A 16,729-nucleotide genomic window follows, 5' to 3' on the forward strand; every position below is an offset into this window, starting at 1 on the left:
ACCGATAAGTACAATAATCGATGTGAAACAGATTACATACCCTTATAAAATAAAGAAAGAAAGAAAGAAAATTTGTCTGTCGAACAAATGACTGGAAAAAGCTTTCCTGCGTCGCACCATGACGTAGGAAAGGCACTACCATGTCGATTAGTCAGTCACAAGGGTTTCGTATTATAGCTACAATTCTCGTAGGAGTTTCAAGTGACAGCCCGATCCGAAGGTATGTACAGGGTGTCCCAAAAATGTTGGAGGTCCTTGAAAGGGGTGGTTCGGGAGGTGATTTGAAACAACTTTTTCATTTGCAAAAATGTCGGATGGGGGTTCGTTAAGTAGATATTAATAAAAAAAGCCGACCAATCAGAGCGCGCGGATACCGTTGGAGCGGCCGCGGTAGCGAAGGCTACGCGCTGAGCGGCCGCGTCCAATGTCCTTCGATGCACGTCGAGTCACTTGTTCGCGTACGAGAGCGGCTACCTAGCGCGTAGCCATCGCTAATCGCGGCCGCTCCAACGGTATACGCGCGCTCTGATTGGTCAGTGTTTTCCGTTAATATCTCCTTAACGAAGCCTCGGACAACAATTTCGCTAAGGAAAAAGTTGTTTCAAATCACCCCCTGAACCACACTTTTCAAGGACCTCCAACATTTTTGGGACACCCTGTATTCGTGCAATCGACGGGGACAATGCAGGTTGCACGCCTGGTCACGAACAAATACAGAGATTTAGAAAGAAATCAACCACCCATTGTACGAAACACACGCGCGTTGCGACGCGACGTTTCGTGGAACCACGGAGATCGTATGGAACGGTTTTGCCACGGGGACTCACATCGCACTAATCGTACAAAAGGGACGCACGGATTTTACATAAGAGAGAAGAAAAAGGAAACGAATTTTACATAAGAAAAAAAAAAGAAGCAAGAATCACACGAGTCGAATGGAGAAAACGTGAAAAGGGTTCTCGAGGAGAATTTTCTAAAGTCCCAGTCGACGCTGGCTCGATGGTTGCGTGCGTACCGCGCGCGCGTTAAATTGAAATTACGTTGGGCAAAGCGGGGTCACGTGGGCTAGACCAAGCGGGACCAAGGGTCACGAGAGACAGGAAACGGCAGTACTGTGTACCGGATGTCGCAACTTCCGAGTCCTTTGGCCTCTCTATTTTCCTTGGCTCCGCACGCACGCGATCGCGATCGCTGTTCGATGACATCGTTTAACCCTTTGCACTCGGGAGGCGATTCTCGATCGCCACTGGACACTACGCGGCGATCCAGGTGACGACCGTAGGGCAACACTGTTTATGGTAGATTTCGTTGGAACTCGAAGGGTTGATAGGAACATCGGTTCGAATAGGCGCCTAAAATCATTACGTAGTCTTTTAGAAACTGTAAAACGGTACATATTGATCAACACTCCTCTCAATGTGTTCATTTTCTTTCTGATAATTTATCATTTCTTTTACCACTGCCAACAAATCAATCGAACTTTGCCCATTTCTCTTCTAACTTTATTTTATTCTTTCATTTTCAATTAATTCATACTTATTATCGATTAGTTTTGTTATTCCCCTTCAATTCAAGTTCATCATCATCCTTTCTTTCCAAGTTTTCCTTTTTTCTTCTGACAATCTTTGATTTTGTCCAACACTACCAAATAGTAATACATGTATATCGAAAAGTATCGTAACGCAGTGGTCCCCGTTAGTTTAGCACTGGAGCAAAAATCGCGATAAGAGGGGCCCCGAGAGTCGAAACGAGGACACTGTCGTCACGAAAAAGAAAGAAGAAAAATCTATTTGGTCGCGCGCGTTGATGGGCGAAGCGCGGATACATTCAGCAGCGCGGACGATTGTTCGGGCAGTGTTACGCGCGCGGCGCCTGGTCTCGAAAAAACTACTAGGATAAAAGAAGAGAAATCAGTCCGATTCTTCCTTCTTTTTCGTTGTCACCGTCCTACGCCTCGTTCCCGCACCGAGCCCGCCCGTCACGTGCATGCATGCGTGCATGCGTACACCGCGCAGAGAGTGCGTACATGCGGGGTCGTTGAACGAGCAGGGGGTACCGAGGACAACAGTAACGACTGCACCAACCCACTTGCGTCGACCCTATACAAGTCACGTGCACGTACAGTGCCCGGCAATAATGGTCCCCAGAGGGTGTGACCTATTCTATATGCTGGATTCTCTCGGAGCGCGATCAGCCTACTTGCTGCTCGCTGGTACCGACATACCGCGGGTACCGACGCCGACGTCCCGCGGTGAGCCGCGAGTACGTGTACACTGTATTTATTAAACCGAAACGCGTTTACGAGAGAAAAGAGAATTCCGTTCGCGACGTACGACTGAACTTTATGTACAGTTACCCGACAAGAATTATATCGAAAACAAGCCTTTCAAACATTTTCGTGTGTCGGATTAAATAAGCGATCAAAAAATAAGTAAGTGTAAATAAATGAGAGGAAAGACGAAAACTCTTTTGTTTCTTTTTCACAATTTTCTCGAAAACGGAGCAAAAACGAGCAAATCTCTAAATGACTCTTTCTCTTAGTTTATCGGTGACCTATATGCTCCCAAACTTTTGACACTCAAATTAGGGACAGCCTGTATACAGTTCCTTCGCACTCAATGAAGAAATTACAACTTCAATTACATTAAGCTTAACGTAACGATAACAATATAGTAGCTGTCTTCGCCTTTCGCTCATTCAACCGCTTTCCGCCTCGCTCGTTTCACATTCGCGCGTACGTATCCGCGTCCCTCGCAATATTAAACCGGCGAAATAAATACAAATCTCCAACCTCGGTGAAGTCGTGCGTTGCAGTCTCCCTCGTAAGTAAAGAATTTAAGGCCGCGAGACTTGTTGATACAGGCGCATGCAGGTCACGCGAATAAGTGAAACGATACGAAATATTTACGGGCACACTTTGCCAGCGTTACTTTGTTGCAAAGGTGGGATCGTCTCTTTCGGTCGTTACTTTCTGGACGAATTTAGCGTGGCTGAGTCCCACTCGTCCAAATATTTTGAGCCCCTGACCGAAGATATTCTCTCTCTCCTCTGGATTGCGAAATACGCGGCTTGGACGGTGCTCGGACGATGTACGAGGACGAAAGTAGGTAGGTAGGTAGGTAGGTGGGCAGACGGAAGTCAGTTTAACGGTATCAGCCGAGAGCTCAGTCAGGCTTCGATCCTTGCGCCGCGGCGTGGAATGGGGTTCAACGAAATTCGTAGCTTTCTTAAGGCGCTCTTCTGCACGTCGCTCGGGCATTTTTTACGATCTATACGCCCACCTGCGGAATCCTCGCCGAAACACGGGCGAATTTTCGTGGCAATTTCTTGGTACTTACCACTCTAACTGTCCTCGTCGTTGCACGCCCACTCGATCCAAGTTGAAACTGAAAAATCGAAAGATCGGGTGCAATTTCTTTTTTCTTTTTCTTTCTTTCCTTTTTCTTTTCCTCTTTCGTACCGCGAGCACTCCGAACGGACCGAGTTTCTTTAAACGACGTATGAAATTCACAGTTCGCGAACGGTATCGCCAGATGGCTGGGTGATTAAGTTGTTTTTCGCAAATTTTATCGACCAAATAATAATACGTTTTTATCGTGCCAGAACGGTAGAAAAACAGGAAAGTTAACGTACAGAGGTAAAACTAAATGTACGTTCGGTCAAGAGGTGAGGCACAGTTGTATGTATGCTGTCATTGACCTCGTCTTGGAGAGAATGTAACAGAAATCGATACAAAAATACAGATTAACGAGACAAAAAGAGATAAAAGGTATATAAGTAAATGCGCTGAGAAGAATGGTACCTGTTTACCTTTATCAGACAGATCTAGTCTGCTGGAAATTTCGATTAAAAAGAATTTAACTTTGAAATATTTATATTCGACTTGCAATTCTTGCACAAGTTGGGAGAGGAAATCTGAAATGATAGCTCCCGTTTCTAAGCTAGAGATTTTCTACGCGACAAAACCGCTTGTCAATCGATTAATTGACATAACAAGAAACTGGATCATCCCAACCGCTCCAGTATCCGCTCTCTCGAAAGCTATCCACTCTTCGATCATTAGTTTCTAGACTCGATGAAGATATTCAAGAGAGTAATCTGGTTTGATACTATGAAAAGATTAATATAATTTTGTATGTGTATCAAGGATACACTGTGTAAATTTGAAGACGGATCGGACCAGTAGTGTCTGAGATTCCATGGCGGCCAAATGGAAAACCGTTATCTCGAGAGAAGTCTGAACGCAACGATCGTTATTCAATATTTTCCACTAAAAATGTTACGATATGTAAAATTCAAAGCATACACATTTATGTATTCAAATATGAACTTCCTACACAGAATACTTTTCGTGCGAAAAATTCCCAACAATTGACTCGTTTTTCGTGGGTCAGAATAGCTGTAACCTCAAGATTCGTAGAATTCGTAGCAATGAAATCTCAACGATGAAAACAACGTGACCTGAGATGCCTCGTGGGGTGAAGTCCGAGGTTTCTCCAGGACTGGTCCCGTGATTCTCGTCATTGGAACGGGGTTGTTGGGGAACGGTGGTCGTCAGGGACGAGGGCATTGACCCTCGGTGCCACACCGCTCCCACAGTGCATTACGTCAGGCTACGTCCACAGCATCCTGCGCTCATTTCCTCGACGGTGACGCTGACGTTTCATGGGAGCTTCGCTACCCGCGAGTGATCGCTGAACAGGGTTGCGTTTTTCCACGAAGTCGTCGTTCCGCCAAGAACACAAACAAACAAGAACGAACCCGATTTTCACCGAAGTCTTCGTACACACCAAATAAATCGTACCTTCGATGTACGAATCTCAACAATTTATCAAGATAACAATAATAATTTCGTAGTCACCGTACGCTACAATCTCTTGTTGCTTGAAGAATATTTTTATTTGAAAAAAAGGAAATAAATTGTTTCGTGGTTACGTATGAGGCGTTATCGAAGATAACTCTGGATGAACGTTTGTTGGTACACTTGGACACGAATTCAGCGAAGTGAACGAGAAACATGCCCGCCACTGGCTACGTAGCTTCTCAGTTTGCTTCGGCTTCGGACCAGTTGAACGTCTCCCGCTGGCTATGGCGTGTCGGGGTGGTTGCAACAGGTTGTTGCTATAGCAAAGAACCATCAGCCGTAACTGCGGCTCCCTTTGGTTCGTCAAATAATCAGGACTAACAATAAGCTTCATCGCAGGGAATTCTTTCAGAAACGACATTCGGGAGGTCCGCGTAATTATTCGGATACTTTCTCCGCGGGACCAAAGTCGAAGGTGATCGAGCTACGGGAATCGTTTTGGATTAGCATATTCGCGCGTAACCCGTAACCCTCTCGACGATTCGAGTGACAAAATCAGGAATACGATCGCGCTCGATGCCAACATCGCGACATTGGCATCGTCTCGCGCGATACCACGATAAGGAAATATCTCTCTATCTATTGTTGTATCTACCATTATCGCCCTTGGAGAAGGGCATTGCCTCGGCCTTAACGAACACGTGTGTACCGTTTCTCTGTAACTGTATCGCTATTTGGTCTCCTCGATTACCTACCACGATAGCAATTGTATGAGAAATCGTACACATTATTTACAACAACCACTTTACTCCCCTACTTTATGGGACAATTCGCAAATCGTTGAAATTACGACCGATTCATCGGAAATGAAGTGTTTCGTTGGTAATGAACGATTCTTTTGTTATAAAGGATTAATATTTAAAGCGGTGAAAACAGGTGGAAAGGTATCGTTGTCAAATTTAAGTGGCCTGGGCGATCCTGCTGCGAATAATCCCCAACTCACGCAGCGTACCCTCGCCGATACAATGGGGGTTTAGGTCTTTTCGAGTCGTATCGAAATTGACTTTGCTCCTGCTACCTGTCTACCTGCTTCCCTGCTTACCTGCGGGCCCTTGGGGTGCGGTGAGGGACGAGAAATAAAGGGAAACGCGCGGGACCGAGGAGCGCAGCCACGGACAAAGGGCGTATTCACGCGTCAGAAGTCACCACAGCGTAACGATAGGGTGGTCCATGGAGGGACCTGTAGGACCTATTTTGGTATTTCTGCGGCACAGCACTTGTCGCGCATTTATTTCTCTCGCCTCACCCAGCCACGGCATGCGCAATCATTTCCGTGTAACGTTTCAACGAACAATATTCCCCTCGGTTTTTATACTATACTTTCACAAAACGGCTAACATCTATCGTTTTTTTTTTATTTTTTTTTTTTATATATATATATAACTCACCGAACTACCGAACTACTTACCGAATTGCTAACAACATAAAAGTGAATAGAAGATGTTGATCTCTCGAGGGACAAATGTTACATGGATTTTTGTTGGCTTCGATCGAATACATTCAAACCAAAGTATTCTCTCCAAAGTAATAAATCGATTTTAACGTACGAATATGCAGTCTCGCTCTAGTATAGACAATATTTTTCAAGTCAATTCATTTCAAGTAAAGCGTATGCAGTCTCGCTCTACTATAGACAATATTTTTCAAGTCAATCATTTCAAGTAATTTCGAAATAAAAGCAAACATACGCATGCGTTTCGATATTCCTTAAGAGGTTAACGTTTTTGGTAATAACCAACTGTTCGGCTGGCCTTTGTACAAAGGCGATGCCCTACGAACCCGAGAAAATAGGGCTGAAGGAGAAGGAAAGAAACGTGGAGTGTTTAGTAGGTCAACGGCTATGTTGTTCCTTCCCTTCGATGATTACGTCATCGCGGCTCCCAACTCGCGTCCGCGTAGCCAGCGGCGCACGTATCGCATCGCCCGCGCCATGAGTGCGTGCCTGTGTGTGCGCGAAGATATGTCATACACGTGCACCAGTCATTTCCTACGTGTGTACTTGACCACCCACCCGTCCACCCACTTAGAGAACTATGGATATGTTTTAACATACCAGGTATCGGTAGTGTTTGGGCTCGAGTTCAAGCTCTGTGCCGAGTAAACAAATGGATTTGTGACGTTACAGTCTGGGATGATCTTATCAATTATATAAACACGCGCCACTTCTACTAAAAAAAAAAGAACTCGATCTACATTGGATCCAGCCCTTCAACGGCTGTAGCTATGCTTGATTGTAGCTACAGTGCGAGTTTAGCAATCCCGAGGTACCCGAGCTATAAGGGGGGCCAGTGAGCCCTAAGCAGACTACTGGCATTCCTAATGGGGATGCCAGAGAATGATGAAGAGAAGTATAAAAGCAAATGCAAATGCATGGTAATGGAAAGCAAGAATTAAATGAATGCAAAGAACGAACAATCGTGCGACTGGTACATTAGGTGTTATAGTCAAGTTATACGACTTCGCACCCTTATAAATCGAATTCACTTGCAACGATAAAGATGGATATTATTACAAAAAATATCACTCACTCACTCCTACGTGCAAGACATCGAGGCCATGGAATTTTGGAAAAAATTTGTCAAAAGGATGGGAAGATATTAACAGAGGGATGCCATATGTTCCTTTATAGTCTGACGATTCTTGTTTACAAGTTTCGACTATCACAAGCCAGGAAATGTGATGCCTTTTAAACCAGCACCGAGAAAGTTCTCCAACAATGTTGCCAGCCTTTTTTCCAAATGTTCTGAGCGCGGGTTCGTCGCGTCGCGTGGGTTTACGGGCATTTCTATGCGCGCGAGTACTGAAAAGGGACAACAGGGAAGCACGGAGGGAGAGGTATGCGGGTCGGGGTCGTGTCATGCATATCGATGATGACTTGTATGAATTTTTCATACTCTCCTACAATTTGAAAAGCAGCTCGACCGACTGCTTATGATTCTATAAACCCAGTGACCCCTGGGACGAATCCACTTTACGAGTTGGCGACGATGATCGCGCTTCTATGTTCTCGAGAACGAATTAAGATTACGCGATTCCCGGACACCCTGTAGGGTTTTTCAATTTTTTCGCGTCCTGTAGACGTTTATTGCATTCATTTGTTTCATTTAATTTTGATTGGATCGAGCACAAGATTGTATTTACATCGAAATACGCTAATGTATCGTGTAAGTAGTCGACTAGAAAATCATTTTTTATTTTCCTTTTCATTTTATTTTTTCTTTTCTTTATCTACTTTGCGTAGACCTCATACCGTGCGACTATTTTCTTGCTTTCCTACGACGAAGTGAACGCCTTCGCGAACAGCGATTTCCCCTGAAGATGCTGTTACAGTTTACCAAGAACAGTTAAGTGCAACGGATGAAGCTCGGTGAAACCAGTGCTTGCCAGATTGCTTGAAAAGAACGGTGCGTTGCGTGCATTGTCGGGAAAAACATTTTTGAAAAAATGCAACAGTAGTCCACAAATAATGGTTAACTTAATCTAGTAATTTAATTAATAACGCGTTAGCATAATACACCGCATTACGACGCAACAGATACGTTCTCGATTAGTAACTAGACTAACGATACAAAATTGCTCGGTAAATTTAAAACTTGGCATATTTCTACGACACGTTGACTTCTAAAGCTTCCTATTCGTGGAGCTTTCTACGAGATTGAATTGTTACACACAACTGTAAACGCCGTATATCGGGTTGTCTGGAAAGTCCATGGCGATTTTTAGTAGGCGGTACAGGTCTGAATATATCGGAATGATTGAAAACAAATAACATGCGGACATCCCCTTGAAAGGTGGAAAAATTCTGGAACAAAATGGTACATACATGATTCAATAAATATCTATCAGAATTCAAACGTGTCTTTGAAGGTTTCTTAAAAATTGCCACGAACTTTCTGGAGAACCCAATACATACACGTAGTACCTGGTAATCTTTCATACCCCCGTCAAAAGTCTAAAATTTCATCGAAACATATTTTATCCGAGGGCGACACCTCGACTCGGGAATCGCTTTCGTCGTCTCATCCGCGATAAGTCGTGTCTCCGAAGCATGTCGTTGATCGACGCGATTCCGAAAAGTTATCCAGCGACCCTCCGCGCGGCGAGACGCCATTGATAATCGCGGATAGAAAAAGGACAGCCGCGCGAGGACAGTGCCGTGAAGAAAACGGAAAGGAAAACGAAAGGCGACGGCGACGGTTACGGAGCCGTGTCCGTGGGTGGGGGCGGAACGGGGGGGACGGAGGGAGGGAGGGGAGTGGAGGGGGGGGAGGGAGGGAGAGAGCAAGGGAAGATGGCTGGGGTGCAAGAAGAGTCCGAGGGGGGAAAAAGAGAAGCGAGGAGTGAAAGATATTGGTAATCGAGGAATCCGGGAACCCAGAACCGTTCGAACGGTTGGCTGCCGCAGACGCAAGGTCGTTGTCCTTGGGGGATCAACGACCCCTCGATGAGGGATGCCGTGGTGGGGATATATATACACCTCCCCATCCGTGACGCCGCCGTCTGGGTATAAGGGCGGACGGCTCCGGGTTGGGTTAGACGTAGGGTTAGATTTAGAAGTCAGGAATAGGGATGCGGATAGTCACGTAGGTATACACGGATAGATAGCCGTGGGTAGGTGAGTAGGAGGATGTAGCAACTACTCGGCGGGAGGGGCGGAAGGGAACGGAGGGGAAAAAAAAGGCTGTAAAGGCAGCCTGGGGATAGCGGAGTCCCGTGCTGGGTGGTAAGGCGAGGAGGGCGTCGCGAGAAGAGACGCGTAGGGATAGAAAACGCAATGCCAGGCTCGTATAACCGAAAACCCACGCGGTCAGGACCCGTCGTCGTCGTTTCGATCGCAGAGGGTGGAAAAGTTTTATCTTCGGGCACGAAAGGCCGTAACCACCTGTTGGGGTGGCGGTCCGTTCAAAAGCCGCTCGACATCTTCGGCGATCTCTCTTTATTTTCGATGGTTACGAAACGTACCTTCTTAGTAGCTTCTTGCGACTCGGTGGACCGTAGAGGTTCTTGAGGGGTTACACCACTTTGCCCCACCCGAATTTGATTTACATCGAAGTAGATTAATGTATCGTATAGGTAGTCTACTAGAAAATCATTTTTTCTACTGCACTGTTTAAAAAAAATACCTGACACGATTCTGTTTCTGGTGGAGGTATTCATTTTGTTTAAAATTTCTTGGGAAAACGATTATCGCGATGTACATAGGTTGAATGACGCGTTTAGGAAAAGGAATCAGACAAGGTTCTATCGTTCCAATGTGTTTCGTTGTTCCTTTACAATTTATCTTTAATAATTTACGTAATTTCTTTTTGATATATTTCAATCAGCGTAAGTTCATATCATGTAAAATTATTTCAGTAACCATTCACCAGGCAAAGTAACAGTTTCAATTTCTTTTATATATCGACACTTTAACTACCGAGCTATTTAGAAACGGTACTTGGGAGACGACTTTCTATATTAGTGTATATTAATCTAGCCTGACACTGTCTGCATATCGTTACTAGATACGAAAGCTTTGTCTGTTTCCTCAAATTGAGTAGTAGATTTATATAAGTAGACAGCCAACCACCCAGTAAATAGGTAGATACTAGAATTAAAAGCCTATAATTAGGTTGCCACTAGATAAAGTGACGAGTAAGGATATTACCAAGACAACCTTCTATTCACCACTATGTGGGTCAACTTCATGTTTTAACGATAAGAAGGCTTTGAAACAGAATCGAAACGTTGGATATTTTTCAGTAAAGTGCAATTATTCTTTTGCTTTAAAACCAAATAAAACACATATTTTATACTCGTTCCATCGAACAAGTTGAATATATTTAAATAGAATATAGTTAAAGGAACATATAGAAAATCGACCATTGCCAATAAGACCCAAGTAATGTAACTTAGTTTGGTTACTTTTCAGTTACCTTAAAAATTCGTAAAGAAAGATTTCAGAGTCTTCTCTGAAAGAACCGAAGACAAAATTTGTTGCTCTCCTTTTACCCCCCACCCCCACCCCCCCACCCCACACGCATAAAATAGATCCTAGTAAACAACAAATCCTTGAACAATTTTTTTTTCAAATTTGGCACAAGCCTAGAATGAATTATCGGAAGCCCACATGTAATAGATTACAACTTCCCTGACAATTACTATTTCTTAACGAAATTTCATCCAAGAATTCGCCGATAAGCGAGCGATAAACTTAATGAATTTCAATTAAATACAGTTACCAATTTTCAAAGTACAAGAGATTACACAAGTCGATATTTAAAATCGTGAGATTCGACTACCCCTTAAGGAATCGCTGCGATAAAACGTTTCGGAGGTTCTCGGATGACAGAGGGCGAGGAAAATATGTATATGTGTATATATAGACGACCAGGAAGCGCCGGAGGAGGGGGAAAGCGTTTTCCAAGAGACGCCAGGAACGTCGGAGCGCTACTACTCTCGCTGTGAAATGTATTTTCTATTGAAATTTCGGTGACCCGTGTAAATCGTCACCGAGGCCATTCGTTGCCACCTGTTTCGAAGCGTTTACGCTTGGTTCCTTCCGCTTTTCCGGTTTCTTGCTGGGGTAACCAAGCAGGAAGTGTTTCTTGCAAGGTACCTGTCGCCGGAAGGACCCAAACCCGAGGTGTCACGGTCCGTAAGGGCCGTGAGAGTGCAGGACGATAGGTGGATCCTTTCTGGACACAGCGGAGCAGAGCAGGGCAGGCAAGGCCAGGGAGCAATGTCCCTTCGAGTCATCCCCTTCCTAACGTATATGTAAGGTATGCACGCCGTTACTCGCCTCCACGGTTGTCGACTCTTTTTATCGAACGACGGAATCTTCTACGATTCCTTACCAACGTCCCCCTCTGTGGAACGTTAACCCCCTTTTCTGCCTTTCTCTCGGTTTTCAAAAAGATACGAAATACTGTAGGTTTTCAGCAGGAGGACTTATCCTGCCTAACGAGCCGGTATGCTAAGGGAGTAGTGTGCCTCCGAACAATTTCTTTTATTTTTTTTAATTGTTTATCGCAAGAACGTACGATGTAACATTTGTGGAGTAATCCTTTGAATTTTTCAACTTTTTTGACTTTGAATATTTTTTAAAAATATCACCTTATGGAGAATGACAAAACGAAACTCTTTTATATTTATAAACTTAGAAGACCTTGTTCCAACTAGAGGTACAGTACTGCGGGCTGCCGTTATTCGTTGGTTACAGTTTAGGTGTTCGGCTCGCTAATCGGTGCTCGCGGGAATCCAAGTAAGACGAAGCGAAATAATGACTAAAACGAACGGGAGGAACAACGGCGCGCCGTTTTCTTCCACTCGTGGCTTCTTGCGGTCAGGCCGATGGATAAGGATATCTGCCATGAACTCTAAACAATCGAGTCTCGAGTCTCGGACAGTACCGGCGAGACTTGCGAGATCTCTGTCCAAGCCCAAGGACTGGGGCTCCCTCGTATCTCGCCCTTTCTATTTGCGTTGACCTCAAAAACTGAACGTTGACCTTAGCGAGGGTCGCCCTCGTCGATCAATATAGGCGACCACTGTACTTTCCGGAGCAAATAGGAAAAATATCGTTTACGCCTCTCTAGGGTGTAGCTGGCTTGATAAGATAGCCACTGCTGTCGCAGCGCACTGTTGCGTACGTGATATTAAGGAAGGAGATAGAGAAAGGCACAGTTTCGTTCTCTGCTGTACCTATCCGTGTAGTTTTCCGCACCACCTTCGGCTGCGACGAGTTCCCCGTGTAGTCTCTGCCCCGTACAAACTGTACAAACTCCGTCGAAAACGACGATACGTTGTCCACGAGTCTGGCTGCATGTCATTATCAAACGATGAAATAAACAGGGAGCGAGGGGAGGGGGAACGCCCTATATTCGACGTCTCCATCCGTCTTTCCTTCTCTTCAATGGTCCTAATTAGGTACACACAGTGTACACACAAGGCTGTATTGCGACAGACCAGTACCGTTCCAAGTTCCAACTGGAAACCATACGCGACGGGGAGGGGTTAAGTGTCATCTTAACCTCCTATCGGCATTTGGATTCCTAAATCGACTCCAATATCTGCTCGATGATCCCACATCCATCATAAAGCCAACATATCGTTCGTTTTTTTATGTTTGATTTATGTGCAACGTGTACTTTGCTTCTTACTTTATCTATTCCCATGTACCAACAATTTTCGTTACCGATCATTTCGACCTGATGGTGTATATTGTTTATTGTTATTGATAGTCATATCAAATAAAAGATATCAATTTTTTGGCAAGCATAATAAATCGAATGGGTTCTATATAATACTAAATAATACTTAATAATTCTGTATAATACAGTTCTACTACAAAATGTAGATATAAACGGTTATCCTGCAAGCGTTAATTTTCTAAGTTGTGTCACCAGATATGATTTTCATTCTTTTCAATGTTTCCATACATTAATTTTTTCTGTTGAAAAGAAGAAATTTCAAACAGGAGAAGTTGATACGAATTCTACTCTATTCTATGACACTGTCCATTTTTAACTTGGATTTTTACGTTTTAAACATTTTTAACCAACAAAACTAATACAAAAACCATAAGCCAATGTTCGATACCGCTTACCGCTCCATTTCTTAAACAAAGTTGCTTGCGAAACCGTCGCGTACTTTGTTTTGCCATAAATCAGAATTTTTGCTGGTAAGCTATTCGAAAGTGTCGCAACGACGCTATAATTACGCTGTAACCTGTCACCCTTGACCATGCGAATAGCAGTACTCCACCTTTAACGCCGCGAAGATAGGGTGCACGCATGTAAATTGTAATGGAAATTCGTGCACCGGTAGTCGTAACGTAAATTACCGAACCGCATCGGTCGTCAAATTTTCGAGTTTACACGTTGCAAAACCCGCACACGAGAATGCTGCGATTGACGTTTCTTGATTCGCAAAAATTTACTTACTTTGCGCGTACCTACATTCGCTGTTTAGTAATCAATATACGCTGGTCTCTTTATCTTATTGTTATTATATTATTACTTTGTATTTTTCATTTATACTATCGTGCAGTAGAGCTATTAATGGCTTCAATTTACAATTAGTATTCATAAAGGAGAAATAAAAAAAAAAACCCTACACTTTTGAAGGAAATATAAATTAATTGTTATGGGTGTTCGAATTTATTTTGTTAATAAGTTAGTTTCAAAGAAACAAATTACTTCCTTAATGTAAAATAATTAAAATAACCTTAAAATAAGCTGAAACAAAACAATTAGAATTAACTCTAGGAACTACTATTTAATAATTCTATAATACTATTTAAAATCTGGACTGATCGTCCAGTCCTCCTCTGCTGCTTTTTCAACACGATGCTTTAAAAGCTCTTCGTTCCAAGAAAAAATAAACAAATTAATTAATTTTTCTATCTGAAAATTATGCAGACCTTATTAGAGTTTATCATAGAATGTTAGAGTATTAAAAGAGTACCGTTGAAAGTCCCATAGCATTGTAAATTTTTTATAACGTGTTTAAGATTAAAAACTTGATACGCAACAAAGAAATTGTTGTCTTCGAGCTAAACAAAGAGCTAAATTTTTGTAGAGTTCTCTGTCGTTTAAGTTGGTCCATTGTGGAGCGCGTCCGCGACGTAGAAAAATTCTGAGCGTATCTCCGATCTTAATTATAACATTGTGGTCATAGTGGTGGCGGGCGAAGAACCGCGCAAGTGGCTTTTCGAGTATGAAAGGATCGTTGTGTCATACGTATAACGGAGAGCCACGAGGCTTAAAGGCAAGCAAGGCAAGACAAGGCAAGGGCTTGGCTTTGGCTAAGAAGTCGGTTGGCCGTCGAACGACGATGCTAGTCGTTTCTCAACCCTTTCGTGGTTACGTCACGTTAAAAAAGCTATTTGGGGTCAACACCCCGCTGCAGCGACACGTGTAGTACTCCTCGACTCTGTCTCTCCGTTCTCCCTCGACCCTCTCCGCCGTCCTCTTTTCCTCGATATATGAGGCAGCCCTCTCCTCTCTGCCTACTCCTTGCGACTCGGAACGCCATTGCTGCCACCTCCTCCGATAGTATCCCTTCTACTCGGCTTAGTTTCCACTGGATTTCTAAGTTCCCTAGATACTAGCCAGGCCCTGTTCTAACCGCAAACGAGGGAACAACGTTCCAGACACGTTTCACGAATCGAGCATCGCGACCATCAACCAACCGACGCGACGATTCTCCAAGATTACGTCCGACACCCTGTTCGTTCGTTCTGAAATAACCGTCGTTCTCATATAAACTTATACGGTGATCGTCTAGTCACAAGCATTGTATCGGTAATCCGACAATTTTTAGCGCTAGCTCTTGCAACAATTGCTAAAAATTGTCGAATCAATCGATAATCGCTATTTGCATTTTCAGAGGTAACCGCGTCCGAATACGTTCTACTTTAAGCTGCTACTTTTTTCGTCGATCTCATCGATTTGCATGGAACATTTCCGGTACGATTCTTTCAGAAATGCCTTGATTTTCGATAAGATAAGAAAAGATCGGACGAGACTAAAAAACGCGGAGAAAACAATCGCGATAGGTTGTTCTTACACGGCACATTGTAAGAGATAACCGAACGCGGCCGCGTATCTGGCGAGATCTCCGTCGAAGGAAGGCAGCAGGAATAGTAGGGAGGTCACGAGATTAGAATGAACGGCGCAGCCCCAAGCGATACAGCCCTGGCCGTGGGCGTGCAGGCGGTAGGAAAGCCAACCGAGTTTCTCCAAACGCGCAAGTCGACGTGGAACTAGCGTGCTGGTCTCGCTAGAGCGAAACCAAGGACACTAGAAGAATATAGCAGCAGCAGCGGCGGTGGCGGTGGCGGCGGTGGCGTCGACGGTGGTGGTGACGACGGCGGTAGCGAGTGGCGGCAGCTAGGCAGAGGAATCGAATCATCGTGGCGTCGGGCGGCGGTATCGAGCAGAGAGTCAAATCATCGTGGCAGCGTCGGCGACGGCAGCGGTGGCGGTGACGGCGGCGATAGGTCCCCTTCACCCCGACCCACGTTTGTCTACGTGTACGTCTCTGCCTCTCTACCCCGTCCCCGGTATCGTCCCCGCCGTGCCTACGCCCCCACCCCAGCTCCGCCACCGACAGACAATCCCTCCGTTCTCCCCTGCCCGACTCTGAGACTCTCCGGAGCTTCCCCTTCCAGCGACTTTTTTTGTCCGTATACGCCTCGTCCATCGCGACAAGGCAGCTTCCAAGCCTTTTTATCAGTCGACCGAAAAGATCCGTGGGGATCCTTCCGCGACAGCGCCCCGCGCATCGCTTCAAACCTACCCTCGTGTTGGAAACGCGTCGCCTCGTGTATACGGATTCCGAACGATCACCCGAATTTTCTTCATTCATGTTTTTAGTTGTTCCGTATATACAACACGCATATACAAATATCGATATATATATATAATTGTTACCTAGAGAAGGGAAATAAATATAAAAATAAGAGCGCGGGAAACGATTCGCGCGACTCGATCGGTCGTTTCATCGAATCGATTATATATCGATCATCGACAATGATCGACGCGCAACAAGAGCGCCGATAATGAAATCGTTTCGACATTTATTGCAATGGTATAGAACACGCGTGTCGGGGTAAACGTGTCAAGGTGCCGTCAGCGTAGCGCAACGATTCCGGTGACGACACGCGAGAACCAACACACTTTTGACTCGACGAGGAAATCGGACGAAAGTGCGTTTATTTCCATGGCAACGTGACGACGCACGGATTCTTGCCCCACGGATACGCAACAAGGCACCGAGGAACGAAGCGGAAGCCGAAGCGGCGACAAACTACTACCAGGATACGCAAATGTGGTTGGTACTTGTACATTTGCAGCTCAGAAGTTGAGAAACGGCCTCGTG

The 16,729-nt window shown here is 44.6% G+C and overlaps 1 protein-coding gene across 2 annotated transcripts in view; it reads left to right on the forward strand.

Moving 5' to 3' along the window:
- The window catches only part of LOC128873825 (protein tramtrack, alpha isoform-like), a 90,868-nt gene that overhangs the window by 4,070 nt on the left and 70,069 nt on the right, over positions 1–16,729 (forward strand). The window contains exon 1 of one of the 2 annotated variants that reach the window (XM_054117750.1): positions 16,079–16,681. The exons of the other annotated variant lie outside the window; for it this stretch is intronic. The gene's annotated coding sequence lies outside the window, so the exon portion shown is untranslated. Of the gene's footprint in view, positions 1–16,078; positions 16,682–16,729 lie in introns of those variants that run through there. 2 annotated transcript variants of the gene reach the window in all.

The sequence above is a fragment of the Hylaeus volcanicus genome, chromosome 1, assembly GCF_026283585.1.
Source record: "Hylaeus volcanicus isolate JK05 chromosome 1, UHH_iyHylVolc1.0_haploid, whole genome shotgun sequence".
NCBI lineage: Eukaryota > Metazoa > Arthropoda > Insecta > Hymenoptera > Colletidae > Hylaeus > Hylaeus volcanicus.